This window comes from Heterodontus francisci, chromosome 12, assembly GCF_036365525.1.
Source record: "Heterodontus francisci isolate sHetFra1 chromosome 12, sHetFra1.hap1, whole genome shotgun sequence".
NCBI classification, from domain to species: Eukaryota; Metazoa; Chordata; class Chondrichthyes; order Heterodontiformes; family Heterodontidae; genus Heterodontus; species Heterodontus francisci.
In genome coordinates, this window is record NC_090382.1 from 100496058 (window position 1) to 100513871 (window position 17814).

Sequence of the window (17814 nt, forward strand, 5' to 3'; positions counted from 1 at the left end):
ATGAGCTGGACATACAGCCAACCAAATCGGAACTCAGTGATGCCATTGATTCCCTAGCCAGCGGAAAAGCCCCTGGGAAGGACAGCATTACCCCTGAAATAATCAAGAGTGCCAAGCCTGCTATACTCTCAGCACTACATGAACTGCTATGCCTGTGCTGGGACGAGGGAGCAGTACCCCAGGACATGCGCGATGCCAACATCATCACCCTCTATAAAAACAAAGGTGACCGCGGTGACTGCAACAACTACCGTGGAATCTCCCTGCTCAGCATAGTGGGGAAAGTCTTTGCTCGAGTCGCTCTGAACAGGCTCCAGAAGCTGGCCGAGCGCGTCTACCCTGAGGCACAGTGTGGCTTTCGTGCAGAGAGATCGACCATTGACATGCTGTTCTCCCTTCGTCAGATACAGGAGAAATGCCGTGAACAACAGATGCCCCTCTACATTGCTTTCATTGATCTCACCAAAGCCTTTGACCTCGTCAGCAGACGTGGTCTCTTCAGACTACTAGAAAAGATCGGATGTCCACCAAAGCTACTAAGTATCATCACCTCATTCCATGACAATATGAAAGGCACAATTCAACATGGTGGCTCCTCATCAGAGCCCTTTCCTATCCTGAGTGGTGTGAAACAGGGCTGTGTTCTCGCACCCACACTTTTTGGGATTTTCTTCTCCCTGCTGCTTTCACATGCGTTCAAATCCTCTGAAGAAGGAATTTTCCTCCACACAAGATTAGGGGGCAGGTTGTTCAACCTTGCCCGTCTAAGAGCGAAGTCCAAAGTACGGAAAGTCCTCATCAGAGAACTCCTCTTTGCTGACGATGCTGCTTGAACATCTCACACTGAAGAGTAAAATAAAAGCAAAATACTGCGGATGCTGGAAATCTGAAACAAAAACAAGAAATGCTAGATTCACTCAGCAGGTCTGGCAGCATCTGTGGAAAGAGAAGCAGAGTTAACGTTTCGGGTCAGTGACCCTTCTTCGGAACTGGAACAGTTCCGAAGAAGGGTCACTGACCCGAAACGTTAACTCTGCTTCTCTTTCCACAGATGCTGCCAGACCTGCTGAGTGAATCCAGCATTTCTTGTTTTTGTTTCACACTGAAGAGTGCCTGCAGAGTCTCATCGACAGGTTTGCGGCTGCCTGCAATGAATTTGGCCTAACCATCAGCCTCAAGAAAACAAACATCATGGGGCAGGATGTTAGAAATGCTCCATCCATCAATATTGGCGACCACGCTCTGGAAGTGGTTCAAGAGTTCACCTACCTAGGCTCAACTATCACCAGTAACCTGTCTCTAGATGCAGAAATCAACAAGCGCATGGGTAAGGCTTCCACTGCTATGTCCAGACTGGCCAAGAGAGTGTGGGAAAATGGCGCACTGACACGGAACACAAAAGTCCGAGTGTATCAGGCCTGTGTCCTCAGTACCTTGCTCTATGGCAGCGAGGCCTGGACAACGTATGCCAGCCAAGAGCGACGTCTCAATTCATTCCATCTTCGCTGCCTTCGGAGAATACTTGGCATCAGGTGGCAGGACTATATCTCCAACACAGAAGTCCTTGAAGCGGCCGACACCCCCAGCTTATACACACTACTGAGTCAGCGGCGCTTGAGATGGCTTGGCCATGTGAGCCGCATGGAAGATGGCAGGATCCCCAAAGACACATTGTACAGCGGGCTCGCCACTGGTATCAGACCCACCGGCCGTCCATGTCTCCGCTATAAAGACATCTGCAAACGCGACATGAAATCGTGTGACATTGATCACAAGTCGTGGGAGTCAGTTGCCAGCATTCGCCAGAGCTGGCGGGCAGCCATAAAGACAGGGCTAAATTGTGGCGAGTCGAAGAGACTTAGTAGTTGGCAGGAAAAAAGACAGACGCGCAAGGGGAGAGCCAACTGTGCAACAGCCCCGACAAACAAATTTCTCTGCAGCACCTGTGGAAGAGCCTGTCACTCCAGAATTGGCCTTTATAGCCACTCCAGGCGCTGCTTCACAAACCACTGACCAACTCCAGGCGCGTATCCATTGTCTCTCGAGATAAGGAGGCCCAAAAGAAAAGAATATCTCATTCCATTGTTCATGTTAGTTTGAAGGATACCTTTTTAAAGAGCATTTTATTAGGCAGTTTAAGGCATCTGATTTGTGAGAAGAGGTTGAAGATTCTGGGATTGTTTAAGAGATTAAGAGATTATTTTGAGCAAAGCAAAATATTATTCAAGGATACAGGATTGTTAAGAGATTAGGTAAGCTGACCACCAAAAATATGTCCAAGATAGCTACAATATCTGGAACTAAGGGCCATGGTCTTAAATTTATGATAGGAAAAGTGCACAGGCAGTTTTAATTTAACTACATGACTGAGAGGGTAGTGAAGTTGCAGTATTGAACACTGAAGGCAGTGGAAGTGTAAGGGAGAATTTGCTATTTAAGTGATTGGTTGATTGACAGATATTAGCTTTTAAGATTAGCCAATTGGATTTTGTAGGTTTCTAGTCCTGTGATTTTGACTTTCTTATGCAATATACTATGTGTTCTATATAAATAATTGCATTATCTATCTATCTATCTATCTATCTATCTATCTATCTATCTATCTATCTATCTATCTATCTATCTTTGTTTTTTTCAGGTTGTTTTTCTTCAGGTTTGCACTTGCTGATGTTCAATATTCAGTATATTCACACCTAATCTGTACTAATGCTTTGTCTTTCAACACACCATTAACATATTGTTTGCCTTTGCTCCGTGACCTTTTGGTCAGCTATGTGGCCTGGTCCAATCTGCACCTTCTCCTTTGTTATCTCTTGCCCAACCCCCACCTCACTTGTTTATAATCTGTGACTTTTCTAATATTTGTCAGTTCCGAAGAAGGGTCACTGACCCGAAACGTTAACTCTGCTTCTCTTTCCACAGATGCTGCCAGACCTGCTGAGTGAATCCAGCATTTCTTGTTTTTGTTTCAGATTTCCATTCTATCTATCCATCTATCTATCTATCTATCTATCTATCTATCTATCTATCTATCTATCTATCTATCTATCTATCTATCTATCAATCCATCTATGAAGTTTGACTGTGCATTCTAAATACATAGATATTCCAATTTTGATATGTTACTAGTAATAAATCTGCCATGGTGCTGCTCACAGAGAGTGGACAGTTTTATAAGGAAAGCAACATTATACTATGTAACATACAATGTAGGTGTGTGGTACTTTAAGGATCATGGCTTATTTTTTGGTGATTCTTTAATATTGGAGTCAGGTATGGTTCCAGCTGCCCATCCCGAGTTGTCCTATAAAGGTGGTGGATTTTCTCCTTAAACTGCTGCAGTTCTTTTGCTAATAGTTCTGCCCGAAAGGTGGACTGATACACCGCACCAAACAACATGAAAAAAGGAAAGAAGGTACCAGCCCTTCGCTTTGCAAGCTGGAACGTCAGAACTATGTGTCCTGGCCTGTCGGAAGACCTTACACAAATCAACGATTCTCGGAAGACCGCCATCATTAACAACGAGCTCAGTAGATTCAATGTGGACATTGCAGCACTTCAGGAGACTCGCCTCCCCGCGAGTGGCTCTCTAGCAGAGCAAGACTACACCTTCTTCTGGCAGGGCAGGGATCCTGAAGAACCAAGACAGCATGGAGTGGGCTTCGCCATCAGAAACTCCTTGCTCAGCATGATAGAGCCTCCCTCAAATGGCTCGGAACGCATACTGTCCATCCGACTGCTCACCACCTCTGGTCCAGTACACCTACTCAGCATCTATGCTCCAACACTCTGCTCCGCACCTGAAGCTAAAGACCAGTTCTATGAACAACTCCATAACATCATTAGCAGCATCCCCAACACCGAACACCTATTCCTGCTGGGGGACTTTAATGCCAGGGTTGGGGCCGACCATGACTCATGGCCCTCCTGCCTTGGGCGCTATGGCGTTGGAAGGATGAATGAGAACGGGCAGAGACTGCTTGAGTTGTGTACCTATCATAACCTCTGCATCACCAACTCGTTCTTTCACACTAAACCCTGTCACCAGGTTTCATGGAGGCACCCAAGATCACGTCGTTGGCACCAGCTAGACCTCATTGTCACAAGGCGAGCCGCCTTAAACAGTGTTCAAATCACACGCAGCTTCCACAGTGCGGACTGCGACACCGACCACTCCCTGGTGTGCAGCAAGGTTAGACTCAGACCAAAGAAGTTGCATCATTCCAAGCAGAAGGGCCACCCGCGCATCAACACAAGCAGAATTTCTCACCCACAGCTGTTACAAAAATTTCTAAATTCACTTGTAACAGCCCTTCAAAACACTCCCACAGGGGATGCTGAGACCAAGTGGGCCCACATCAGAGACGCCATCTATGAGTCAGCTTTGACCACCTACGGCAAAAGTGCGAAGAGAAATGCAGACTGGTTTCAATCTCATAATGAAGAGCTGGAACCTGTCATAGCCGCTAAGCGCATTGCACTTTTGAACTACAAGAAAGCCCCCAGCGATTTAACATCCGCAGCACTTAAAGCAGCCAGAAGTACTGCACAAAGAACAGCTAGGCGTTGCGCAAACGACTACTGGCAACACCTATGCAGTCATATTCAGCTGGCCTCAGACACCGGAAACATCAGAGGAATGTATGATGGCATGAAGAGAGCTCTTGGGCCAACCATCAAGAAGATCACCCCCCTCAAATCTAAATCGGGGGACATAATCACTGACCAACGCAAACAGATGGACCGCTGGGTTGAGCACTACCTAGAACTGTACTCCAGGGAGTTTGCTGTCACTGAGACTGCCCTCAATGCAGCCCAGCCTCTACCAGTCATGGATGAGCTGGACATACAGCCAACCAAGTCGGAACTCAGTGATGCCATTGATTCCCTAGCCAGCGGAAAAGCCCCTGGGAAGGACAGCATTACCCCTGAAATAATCAAGAGTGCCAAGCCTGCTATACTCTCAGCACTACATGAACTGCTATGCCTGTGCTGGGACGAGGGAGCAGTACCCCAGGACATGCGCGATGCCAACATCATCACTCTCTATAAAAACAAAGGTGACCGCGGTGACTGCAACAACTACCGTGGAATCTCCCTGCTCAGCATAGTGGGGAAAGTCTTTGCTCGAGTCGCTCTGAACAGGCTCCAGAAGCTGGCCGAGCGCGTCTACCCTGAGGCACAGTGTGGCTTTCGTGCAGAGAGATCGACTATTGACATGCTGTTCTCCCTTCGTCAGATACAGGAGAAATGCCGTGAACAACAGATGCCCCTCTACATTGCTTTCATTGATCTCACCAAAGCCTTTGACCTCGTCAGCAGACGTGGTCTCTTCAGACTACTAGAAAAGATCGGATGTCCACCAAAGCTACTAAGTATCATCACCTCATTCCATGACAATATGAAAGGCACAATTCAACATGGCGGCTCCTCATCAGAGCCCTTTCCTATCCTGAGTGGTGTGAAACAGGGCTGTGTTCTCGCACCCACACTTTTTGGGATTTTCTTCTCCCTGCTGCTTTCACATGCGTTCAAATCCTCTGAAGAAGGTATTTTCCTCCACACAAGATCAGGGGGCAGGTTGTTCAACCTTGCCCGTCTAAGAGCGAAGTCCAAAGTACGGAAAGTCATCATCAGAGAACTCCTCTTTGCTGACGATGCTGCTTTAACATCTCACACTGAAGAATGCCTGCAGAGTCTCATCGACAGGTTTGCGTCTGCCTGCAATGAATTTGGCCTAACCATCAGCCTCAAGAAAACGAACATCATGGGGCAGGATGTCAGAAATGCTCCATCCATCAATATTGGCGACCACGCTCTGGAAGTGGTTCAAGAGTTCACCTACCTAGGCTCAACTATCACCAGTAACCTGTCTCTAGATGCAGAAATCAACAAGCGCATGGGTAAGGCTTCCACTGCTATGTCCAGACTGGCCAAGAGAGTGTGGGAAAATGGCGCACTGACACGGAACACAAAAGTCCGAGTGTATCAGGCCTGTGTCCTCAGTACCTTGCTCTACGGCAGCGAGGCCTGGACAACGTATGCCAGCCAAGAGCGACGTCTCAATTCATTCCATCTTCGCTGCCTTCGGAGAATACTTGGCATCAGGTGGCAGGACTATATCTCCAACACAGAAGTCCTTGAAGCGGCCAACACCCCCAGCTTATACACACTACTGAGTCAGCGGCGCTTGAGATGGCTTGGCCATGTGAGCCGCATGGAAGATGGCAGGATCCCCAAAGACACATTGTACAGCGAGCTCGCCACTGGTATCAGACCCACCGGCCGTCCATGTCTCCGTTATAAAGACGTCTGCAAACGCGACATGAAATCGTGTGACATTGATCACAAGTCGTGGGAGTCAGTTGCCAGCATTCGCCAGAGCTGGCGGGCAGCCATAAAGACAGGGCTAAATTGTGGCGAGTCGAAGAGACTTAGTAGTTGGCAGGAAAAAAGACAGAGGCGCAAGGGGAGAGCCAACTGTGCAACAGCCCCAACAAACAAATTTCTCTGCAGCACCTGTGGAAGAGCCTGTCACTCCAGAATTGGCCTTTATAGCCACTCCAGGCGCTGCTTCACAAACCACTGACCACCTCCAGGCGCGTATCCATTGTCTCTCGAGATAAGGAGGCCCAAAAGAAAGAAGAAGTTCTCCCATAACAAATGTACAATGAGGAAATTTCAGGAGCTTATTGATATTGAAAGGGTGGAGTTATGTCTAAGTCAAGATGGTTTAGAGGGAAACATGAAGGTGATGGTATTTCTATAATTTTTCTGCTCATGTCCTTCTTGGTGGTAGTGGCATGGAGGTGTGAAATGCTGTGTAAGTAGGCTTGGTGAGTTGCTGCAGTGCATCCTGCAGCTACAGTGCACTACTGTTGGAGGGAGTAGACAATTGGCTAGCAACAGAACTGCTGATTACATAGTATAGTAGGATATGGTAGCAGAGTGGTTATGTTACAGAGGCCTGGACTAATGGTCTGGAGCCATGTGTTTGAAACCCACCACGGCAACTAGGAATTTCAAAACAGTTAATTAAAAAGTAATCTGGAATAAAAAAAATCTAGTACAGTGACAATGAAACTGTCAGATTGTTTAAAAAAAAAACACATCTGGTTCATTAATGTGCCATCCTTACCTGGTCTGGCCTATATGTGACTCCAGACCCACAGTGATGTGGATGACGCAGGTCTGGCCTATGAAATGGCCTAGCAAGCTACTCAGTTGTATTCAAGAAGGCTGCTCACCAATAGGGATGGGCAATAAATGCTGGCCTTACCAGCGACACCGACATCTTGTGAATGAATAAAAACAAGTAGACTTCTCTGTGCTGAATGGCATTAAGATTTTTGAGTGATGTTAAAGCAGCATATGAGTGAGTAGTGCATGGTGAGCATTCCATCACACTCCTAACAAGACTTATAGATGGTAATAAGACTTTGAGGGATCAGGAGATGAGCGACTCATTGCAAACTACCCAGCTTTTGTCCTGCTCTTGTGGCCCTGTTGTTGATATGGCTGGTCTGGTCAAGCTTTTGGCTACTGGTGACCCCAAGGATGTTTTTTGTTTGATGTTGGTACTGCCATTGAAGGTCAGGGGTGCGTGTTCTCTGACCTTTTCTTGTTGGAGATGGCCAATACCTGGCACTTTAGTGGTGTGAATGTTACCTGCCACTTGTTGACCCAAGCCTGATGTCGTCCAGGTCCTGCAGTAGCATTTGCAAATTGAGCCAAACACTGTAAAATCATCAGCAAATGGCCCCAATCCAAACCTTATAATTGAGAAAAGATGATTGATGATAGTTGGATCAAGGACACTGCCCTGAGAAACAGTGACGTCCTGGGCTGCAATGAGTGGTCAGCGAAAACCATGACTATCAAACTTTGTGTCAGATATGATTCCAGATAGATAGTGAACTTTAAATTTTAGAGTAAGCTTACCAGATATAATTCTATCTGCAATATATTTTATGAAGTGTATGGAACAAAATGCTATTGACCCTCCAGTTGATAACTGATTTATTTACTTTCTATAGGGGTCACAACCACTTCAGTAAGCAGCTGGTGAAAGTTTACATTGATTCTACTCTGATGATTATGTGAATCTTTTCATTTCTAAATTCTACGTCTTTCTGATAGTTCAATTTTTAGCCTCAAGCATCCGAATAAATAGGTGTCAAAAATATTGTACATATTTGCTTTGTTCACACTTCAAACTGATGCCCTTTGGAGATAATTTATATATGTTACAGCACCTTATGGTGAAGCAAAAGGGAAAAAGAGAGAGAATTCGGATATATGCTTGATGTCCTATCTTTTAGTGTATAGGTTATGCTAATTTTCCAAATTTGAATTAATTATTTTTGTGATTAATATTTTATTGCATTTGTTACAACTCTTTAATAAAATATTACATGGGTGACAACAACGTGTCTTACTAGTTCTTGCTGAAGGATTTTTCAGATTCTAGCTGTATACCTTCCCACAATGATCCATACACATTTTTTTTGAAATGCATCAGAATGAAACCCATCTAATTGTCAATCCATCTCTAACATAATCTGTTTGTTATCATATTTTTTTAATAAGAGATTTCCAAAACTTAATGTTTCTTATTTTAATAGGTGCAACATGATTAATACAATTATTTGTTAATTTATTTGCCTTAAGCAACTCTGTGTACCAAAAGTGATTTTCATATCATGAAAATATATAGAAGGATATGCACACTAGGTGTGAAGGTGTCAACCATTCAGTTTGAATTCATTCTAGTACATTCAAAACACAGATTGACACTGCAATATATACAATACAGATTTACATTATATACAGAACACATCTGTACATATACAGTATTTCTCAGTTTCAGCTGCTCGATGGCATTAACATGTGACCTCCATTAAAAGAGTCAGAGGATTTCAGTGGTGCTTTCTATGTAGGGTACAGAATTCTTCATGTCTCCAATAATGCTTGCTTTAAAGTAGCAAAAAGCTTATATTGTGCTTTAAATATTCTCAGGATTAGCCATGAATTTCAACTGTATAAAAATAAATAGGCAGCGGCACAAACTGCTTGGATGCGCAGTTATTTTGTTAGTTAAATAAATACAGAGTATGACTTCAATGGAGAGTAAAAGTGGAGTGTAAAACAGGCAGGTTAGGTTAAAATTATACCCTGAGTGTCAGAAAGCTAAATTAACAGCTACAAGTTTGAAGATGGGATTTACTGATTATGTGGTAAATGTGTGTCTTAATTATTTACATTGTTCAAGTGGGAGATAACAAAAGGATGCCCAATCAAAGTAACACAATGTGATTGATGAAGCTGAGCTTTTGTTCAGAAAAGTTGGTCCCTGTCCACATCCTGTTGCAATTTGTAGGCAGGATGTGATGCAGGATCTAAAAGCTACACTAAAGAGAATACAGTTGCTGAAGAGACACCAAAGCATTAATGATTTATACAGTGCCAGCAGCAACAAAAAGTAAATACTGAACAAAATGTCACACAGGCTTTCAACAGCCTTATTCCATTACTGTCATGGTGCAATTGACTCAGAATGGATTTCACAGCAAGTTTTCGAAAGGTGTTTTAGACCTATCTGCCATTACTTTATTAAACAAAACATGTTTGAACTAGAATTAGTGAGATTCATGTTGCTTTCTGATAGAACAAGAATTAAAGTTGTCAAAAGCTGATAAGCCATTAAAATACATATGTATTTTGTTAAAGCAACTGTGCGCAAGCTGCTTCTTTCTTTTTTTATCTAATGCTCCTGAAATTGGCAGAATTTCCTGACAGAGGACAGACAGAAGCAAAGTTGTGCTAAATCTGCCCTGGAATCAGTTATTATCAGAGGACCTAGTGTGAGAAATGATGATTCACCCTCCAATTCTCAACTTTCTCAGGCAAATAAACTCACCTTCATTCGACACCTTTCTAGATGGCACCCAACTAGAACTGGGAACTTTATGTAAGAGGATCAGAACCTATATTTTATGACTTTATGGTAAGTAAATCTACATGCTCACACAAGTATAACTTACTTTCAGATCAAGGATGAAAGAATATTTTTGTATCTGATGTTATTTTTAAGAGACTAATGCTTTGATATTGTTTATTGTTTTCAACAAGTTATAATTCTTTACCACAATGGCTACAAGAGCAGGTCAGAGGCTAGGAATCCTGCAGCGAGTAACTCACCTCCTGACTCCCCAAAGCTGTCCACCATCTACAAGGCACAAGTCAGGAGTGTGATTGAATACTCTGCGATTTCCTGGATGGGTGCAGCTCCAACAACACTCAAGAAGCTCGACACCATCCAGGACAAAGCAGCCCATTTGATTGGCACCCCATTCACAAACATTCACTCCCTCCAACATCGATGCACAGAGGCAGCAGTGTGTACCATCTACAAGATGCACTGCAGCAATGCACCAAGGCTACTCAGGCAGCACTTTCCAAACCTGCGACCTCTACCACCTAGAATGACAAAGGCAGCAGATGCGTGGTAACACCACCACCTGCAAATTCCCCTCCAAGTCACACACCATCCTGATTTGGAACTATAATCGTCATTCTTTCACTGTTGCTGGGTCAAAATCCTGGGACTCCCTTCCTAATAACACTGTGGGTGTACCTACCCCACATGGACTGCAGCAGTTCAAGAAGGCGGCTCACCACCACCTTCTCAAGGGCAATTAGGGATGGGCAATAAATGCTGGCCTGTTCAGCGACGCCCATATCCCATGAAATGAAAAAAAAAAAAATTTTTGTTTTCACTAACATTAACTTTTGTTGGTCTTCTTTTGGGTTCAAGGTATTTGTTCAGAGCTTTTCCTTGCAACACTCAATGGGTGAGGCAGAATCTATGATGGAGGTAGATTGTATATGGTCCATTGAAGGAGTGTGTTTGATGAGCTGCAGTGCTTTTTCTTATTTCATGTTCTCTTATCTACTTATGTGATTGTGACTGGGTACTATGGTATTAGAATCAGGGAATGGCAAGGAAGGAGGCCATTCAGTGCATTGTGCCTCTTTGGTAGAGCTTTCCAATTAAACCTACTATCCTGCCCATTCCCCCTAGCCCTGTAAATTTTTTCCCTTCAAGTATTTATACAATTCTCTTTTGAATGTTACTATTAAAGCCTGTATTAATACTGCATTCTGGACAGATGAGAATTAAATCTCATCTAATCTCTGCAGAGGAGGCAATTGTCTTCGATTAATGAGTATAAATAGATTATCAGGCATTTAAAAACATCAGAGTGTAATATGATCTGGATCAAAAAAAGAAACTATTTGGCCCATCAAGCCCACTCCATTGAAAGTCCATGTGTGATTATTCTTTAAGGGACTTCACCTTCCCCACTTCATATATTTCTGAGGGGTGCTGGCATATATCAGTCAGAGGAGGCTGGGAATCTTGGTGAAGGGTTCCCTTTCCAGGGTGGGCTAGTGCTCCCACCCCTACCTCAGAATCATGTGTCCCCTTTATAATGGAGCTGGAAAATACTTTAAATGTTTTCAACATCTTTAAGGGATCCAAGCTGTGTCTCAAGCCTGTACCCCCAGGTACCATATTTGCTAACTAGCAAGCCGATAGTTGAGTTTGCGAAGAATTACACCTGCAACCAATTTGAGATTATCAGTTGAGCTCTCAATGTGGCTCACTTGTGCTTGCTAGAAGCTACATATATTCATATGCAGGGATTTGTCCTCTGCAGGCAAAAGGAACATGTCCATGTGTTGCACCTTTTTTGAATTAAACAAAAGCGTGGGGGACAATAGTTTCCTGGTGCATTTCCCATGGCAATGCCTTGACCAATCAAAGTCAACTCGCCAATAAATCAGCATCCTTTCCTCATGCAGTAAAATTGTTGCTCACTTTGAAATTTGGCGTTCTGGTGTCTGTCCTGATGAGTGCAAGACGAAAAGCTTTGACAGCGTGTCTCTTTTTTCAGCAATACTATATTTGTTAATTATTTACGTTATATTGATACATTGAGCTTACTGTGCATTCAGAATCAAGGAATTCACATTGAATACTTTATAAATAAATTATAAATAATATGAACAGCAGGAACACGAACACCTTTTTTGGACTGCATTCTTCATTTTTGTTAATGAAATGCATATGAGCTTCTAGAGTACACCTAATTAAACATGTGTCAGTATTTAAAGTTGCCTATTTTATTGGGTTTTCATGCATTATGCTATTTTAAGCTATTATTGGGTAGGAATGTACTCAGAATGCAGGTTTCAGCAGCTCTGCACAGTTGCAAGAAAATACCATCCCATTAGAAAATAACAAAGCACAGAGGGAGTAAAAGATCTCGTCAAGTCTTCTACTTCCACAGATCTTGTACAATTTACCCCATCATGGGCTCTGATGCACTCATTTAATCTTCTGAGGGAAAAATCTATACCAACATTCCATGATCCCTAAAGGCCATCAAACAAGACTCCAGAATTTTCACCCATGCTACCATCCTCTTTTTTCTCCCCTGACCTGTTGCTCTCCACAGCCAAGCCTCTCTCTTGGGTTCCATTATGGCCCTGTGGAGTATTTTGATTATCTTAGTCCCTACTTTCATTCCCAGATAGTTATCCACCTCAGTATTTGCATGATGTATACAGCATACAAACTCTGTGGGCTGAATTTTGTTGAGCTCCCGACGTTGGGCTCCGTGGCAGGGCTGTGGAAGTGGGGGTGGGGTGGGGGGGGGTGGTTGCGGAAGATTGCAGTGGCAGTGGCCCGCCATGGAGCTTGATGCGGGATTGCCGGGCCCGATCTTCCCGGCAGCACCAAGGCTCCATGGTGGCCCTCCTACTGCTCGGCAAAGAGACCCAGCTTTAAATATTGAAATTAACTTGATGCATACGTTTAAATCCAATTCCCCGTGATCTTACCATTCGATCCGGATCTTCAGTGCGACAGGTGGCACTCATGCTCTTCACTTTCCCGTCCAGGGAAAACTGGCACCACCGAAGTGGGGAAGGGGGGATCAGAGCATTTTGAGTGTAGTGGGGGTGGGGACGGAGTCACTTCTGCATTTTGAGTATGTGGGGGGGGTGGGGTGGAGGGATGACCTTTGCACTTTGTGCAGTTGGAGTGGAGGGGAGAGGGGTCAACTCTGCAATTTCAGTGTATTGGGGGAGGTGTGGGGACGGGCCAAACATTTATTTTTAGTGTAGTGGGGAGGGGGAATGGGGGCAACTCTGCATTCTCTGAGCACAGCTGTCAGCCCTTTAAAATTAGCGCCAACGCAGGTGCAGAAATAGCTGATGCCGTTCACGGCGTCACTGAGTCTGCCCCCTCCACGTGATTGGGGGGGTGGGGGTGGGGGGCATGGCTGCCCTGCATATTTAAATGAGCCGCCGTGCTCAAGATTGCGGCGGCGTGGCGGCGCATAACCCGCGCATGCGGGCTGCCATTTTTTTGCTCGCCGTCACTCATGGTGGCAGGAAAATAAAATCCAGCCCTGTTTGTGTGTACAAGTATACAGGGTGGTTTTAATTTGCTCGTCATTGCAGGTACTCATGTTCTCTAGATCTTTGCTTGTAGTCCAAATAAAATTTACATCAACACCAGCTATGCCTTCCTATGTTTTAACATTAAAAAAGACTGCAGTGAAAGGAATCTAGTATAGATTACACTATGTTTTTTTGTTTCATTGGATGTGAGCATCGCTGATAAGGCCAGCATTTGTTGCCATCCCTAATTGGCCTTGAGAAGGTGGTGGTGAGCTGCCTTCTTGAACATCTGCAGTTCTGTTAAGGAGGGAGTCCCAGGATTTTGATCCAGCGACAGTGAAGGAACGGCGATATATTTCCAAGTCAGGATGGTGTGTGGCTTGGAGGGGAACTAGCAGAAGGTGGTGTTCCCATGCGTCTGCTGCCTTTGCCCTTCTAGGTGGAAGAGGTCGCAGGTTTGGAAGTTGCTGTTGAAGAGGTCTTGGTGAGTTGCTGCAGTGTATCTTGTATATGGTACACATTGCTGCCACTGTGCATTGGTGATGGAGAGAATAAATGTTTAAGGTGGTGAATGCGGTGCCGATCAAGTGGACTGCTTTGCCTGGATGGTGTTGAGCTTCCTGAGTGTTGTTGGCGCTGTACTCATCCAGGCAATTGGAGAGTATTCCATCACACTCCCAACTTGTGCCTTGTAGACAGTACACAGGCTTTGGGGAGTGTGTTAGTCGCCACAGAATTCCTCGCCTTTGACCTGCTCTTGTAGCCACAGTATTTATGTGGTTACTCCAGTTCAGATTCTGGTCAATGGTGACCCTCCAGGATGTTGATAGTGGGGGATTCAGTGATGATAATGCCATTGAATGTCAAAGGGAGATGGTTAGATTATCTCTTGTTGGAGATCATGGTTGCCTGGCACTTGTGTGGCGCTGATGGTACTTGCACTTATCCGCCCAAGATTGAATGTTGTCCAGGTCCTGTTGCATATGGACACGGCCTGCTTCATTATCTGAGGAATTGTGAATGGTACCGAACACTGTACAATCCTCAGCGAACATCCCACTTTGGACCTTATGATGGAGGGAAGGTCATTGATGAAGCAGCTGAAGATGGTTGGGCATAGAACACTACCCTGAGGAACTCCTGCAGTGATGTCCTGGGGCTGAGATGATTGACTTCCAACAACCACAACCATCTTCCTTTGTGCCAGGTATGACTTCAACCAGTGGAGAGTTTTCCCCCTAATTCCTATTGACTTCAATTTGACTAGGGCTTCTTGATGCCAAACTCAGTCAAATGCTGCCTTAATATCTAGGGCAATCACTCTCACCTCACCTCTTGATTCAATTCTTTTGTCCATGTTTGGATCAAGGCTGTAATGAGGTCAGGAGCCGAGTGGCCCTGGCGGAACCCAAACTGAGCACCAGTGAGCAGGTTATTGCTTTTTAAGTGGCACTTGATAGCACTGTCACTGATACTTTCGATCACTTTGCTGGTGATCGAGAGTAGACTGATGGGGTGGTAATAGGCTGGATTGGATTTGTCCTGCTTTTTGTGGACAGGACATAGCTAGCCAATTTCACACATTGTCGGGTAGGTGTTAGTGTTGTAGCTATATTGGAACAGCTTGGCCAAGGGCTAGTTCTGCAGCACAAGTCTTCAGAACTACAGCTGGGATGTTGTCAGGACCCATAGTCTTTGCAGTATCCAGCCCTTCAGCTGTTTCTTGATGTCAACTTTTAGTGTGAACATTTTGTATCAATGTTATGCCAGTGACAATGAGTTTTATACCAGCTTATAACATCTTTTAACATTATTTATAGGCAGCACTGATGGGAGACTGGAGCTCATCTTTGATATTTATGTTATGTCTCTGTGCCTTAGTGGTCCATTGGGTAAAAGAAGTGCCTTGATGTAACTGGACTTCCAATATTGCTCTGTGTTTGTGCAGTCAGTGTCACATTTTTAGGTTTTTATGTTCGATATTTTCCTTAAGTTCGGCATCACCGGACACTCACGTAAGTGAATCATGTCTCCTTTACAATATATAAGCAAGTCCCAGGAATCAAATAGCGAGCCCATTTTTACTGGAATACTCATGAGCAATCATGTGATTTCCTTGATTTTGAAAACTAGAAGAACAGGAATTTTAACAAACCATAGCTTAAACTACTAACTAACACATACATTTACTTAATGTAAAATGGGTAAATTAATTAATATTCAGTGCAACTAGTATATTTACAGTAATCAGATTCAAGCCCCACTACAATCTGAGCACTGAGGGAGCATTACATTGTTGGAGGTCCTGCCTCTTGGATGAGATGTTAAACTGAGGTTATGCCTGTCATTCTCAGATGGATGTATAATATTCCAGTGCCTTGGATAACATCCCTCTTTCAACCAGGGTTGTCCACAGCCAATCATACAAACAACAAGTGAATGAATCCCAGGAATGCCCAAGGAACAGTTATTAGGTGCTTCAGTTGTGTCTCAAAGTATCATTATGCAATGAACTGCCCAAAGCGGAGAGGCAGAGTTCTCAAAATAACAATCGACACAGAGAATTCTGAGGCAGAAGAGGAAGATACTGATGAACCTGAATGAATTGTACTAGTCACAAGGAGTTTTAGTCCTGTGATGAATGTGTTAGTTGCAGTTTCTTTCAACTGTGCAGTATTAGATAGTGCTTGCACATCGACAGTATGCAGAACAGATTGGTTACAATGTTATCTGGCTTAACTCAGTGCTGAGGATTGACGCAAGGTTAAGGAGTATAAAAGTATTACCAGCTTGAGGTTTGGTGATGATAACACATTGAAGCCACTGAAGAGAGTAGTAATCTCATGTAAAATAGTTGGAATAAGCCACTTTATCAGTACTAATGTAGTGTCTAGTGAGATACCTTCAATTAAAAAAAGCACAAATGAAACTTGATATGGGGCATGATAAGGCAATTGCTTTTGAAAAGTCAGTTTTCTCAGTCAGGGCATTATTGTATCCCCTTAACAAAACCTGATGTTTCTAGTCAGAATGTTAAAGAAGTATTAATGGCATCGGGTGATAAGAATCAGAGAGATAAAAAACAAATTGTCTTAAAGTTATACAGTCAATACGCAATACACACATGCAGACAGAGACAGAAAAGAGCAGAAGGAATACAGTGGAAAAGTTTGAAGCAATATCTGAAGATGATTTTGGTTACTGTTCTTAGCGCTTGCTGTAGAGACCTTGATTGTAGGTAGGTCTTGCTTTTCATTGGGGCCCAGTATTCTTCTTAAACCTTGTTCGATGTAGGAGACTTTTCTCTCTTGAGGTTCACATGTCTTCAGTGGGTTTGGAGTTCCGTGAGAAAGAGATGCAAGCAGTCGGGAGAGGCTGTGGTGAGCCATCCAGGAGAGGTCTTTACAGTCCAGGAGCAAACAGTCTCTCGTTCTCAAACTGTCTGTACAATTCAGAAAAACTCTGGTTGCCCAGCAGGTTAGTCCTGTGGCTAGCTGGTTTGACCATGTCTGTTTGTGGATTCGGCCATCTTAGCAGTCATCCTGGAATGTGAGCTTCCTCATCTTCAATGTCTGGTGATCAAAGTCCATTGTGGGTTGAATGTATCAGGGAATAGTTCTTTGTCTCCGCAAGCACTGTATGTTAGTATGTAAATGTTTTTCCAGCCACGGCTAATCTGTTTAACAAGTCATTTCCTTGGTCCAGCAACAGTTTAAAATCAATGTTGATATGACAAAATTAATATGCCTCATTCTTGGCAGGTGGGGGTCTGCATGACAACAAGGATAATAGAAAGGATTACTGACAAGTGTGAAATCTGTAAAAAGTATAAAAGGATGCCATCACGTCCTATTGTAAGCCTTCCATTGCCATGGATTTAAAGGTATGGGACAACAATAAGAATATTTTCATTCTACATTTTATAGGCCTAGAAACTAGATTTAGTCTTTCTACAATAATAAATAGCAAAGACAAAAGGGTGATTATAGATAAAATCATGAAAGGAATAGGGACTGGACTTGGGGCACCAGATAAGTTTCTGACTGATAATGGAGGCGAATTTGCCAATGATGAGTTCAGAGACATGTGTGAAAACATGAACATTATGGTTATGAATACTGCAGCTGAAAGTTCTGGCAAGGATGGTTCATGTAAAGAATTCACTTCAGCTGGTTGGGGAATCTAGTCCCTATCAATTGGTCTATGGGCAGAATCCCAAATTGCCTTCTGTTCTGTGCGACAGTCCTCCTGCTCCAGAAGATGCAATTAGTTCAATTTTTTCTGCACATTTGAATGCTTTACACAGGCTTTCATCAAGGCTGAGGTCTCTGAGAAAATTCA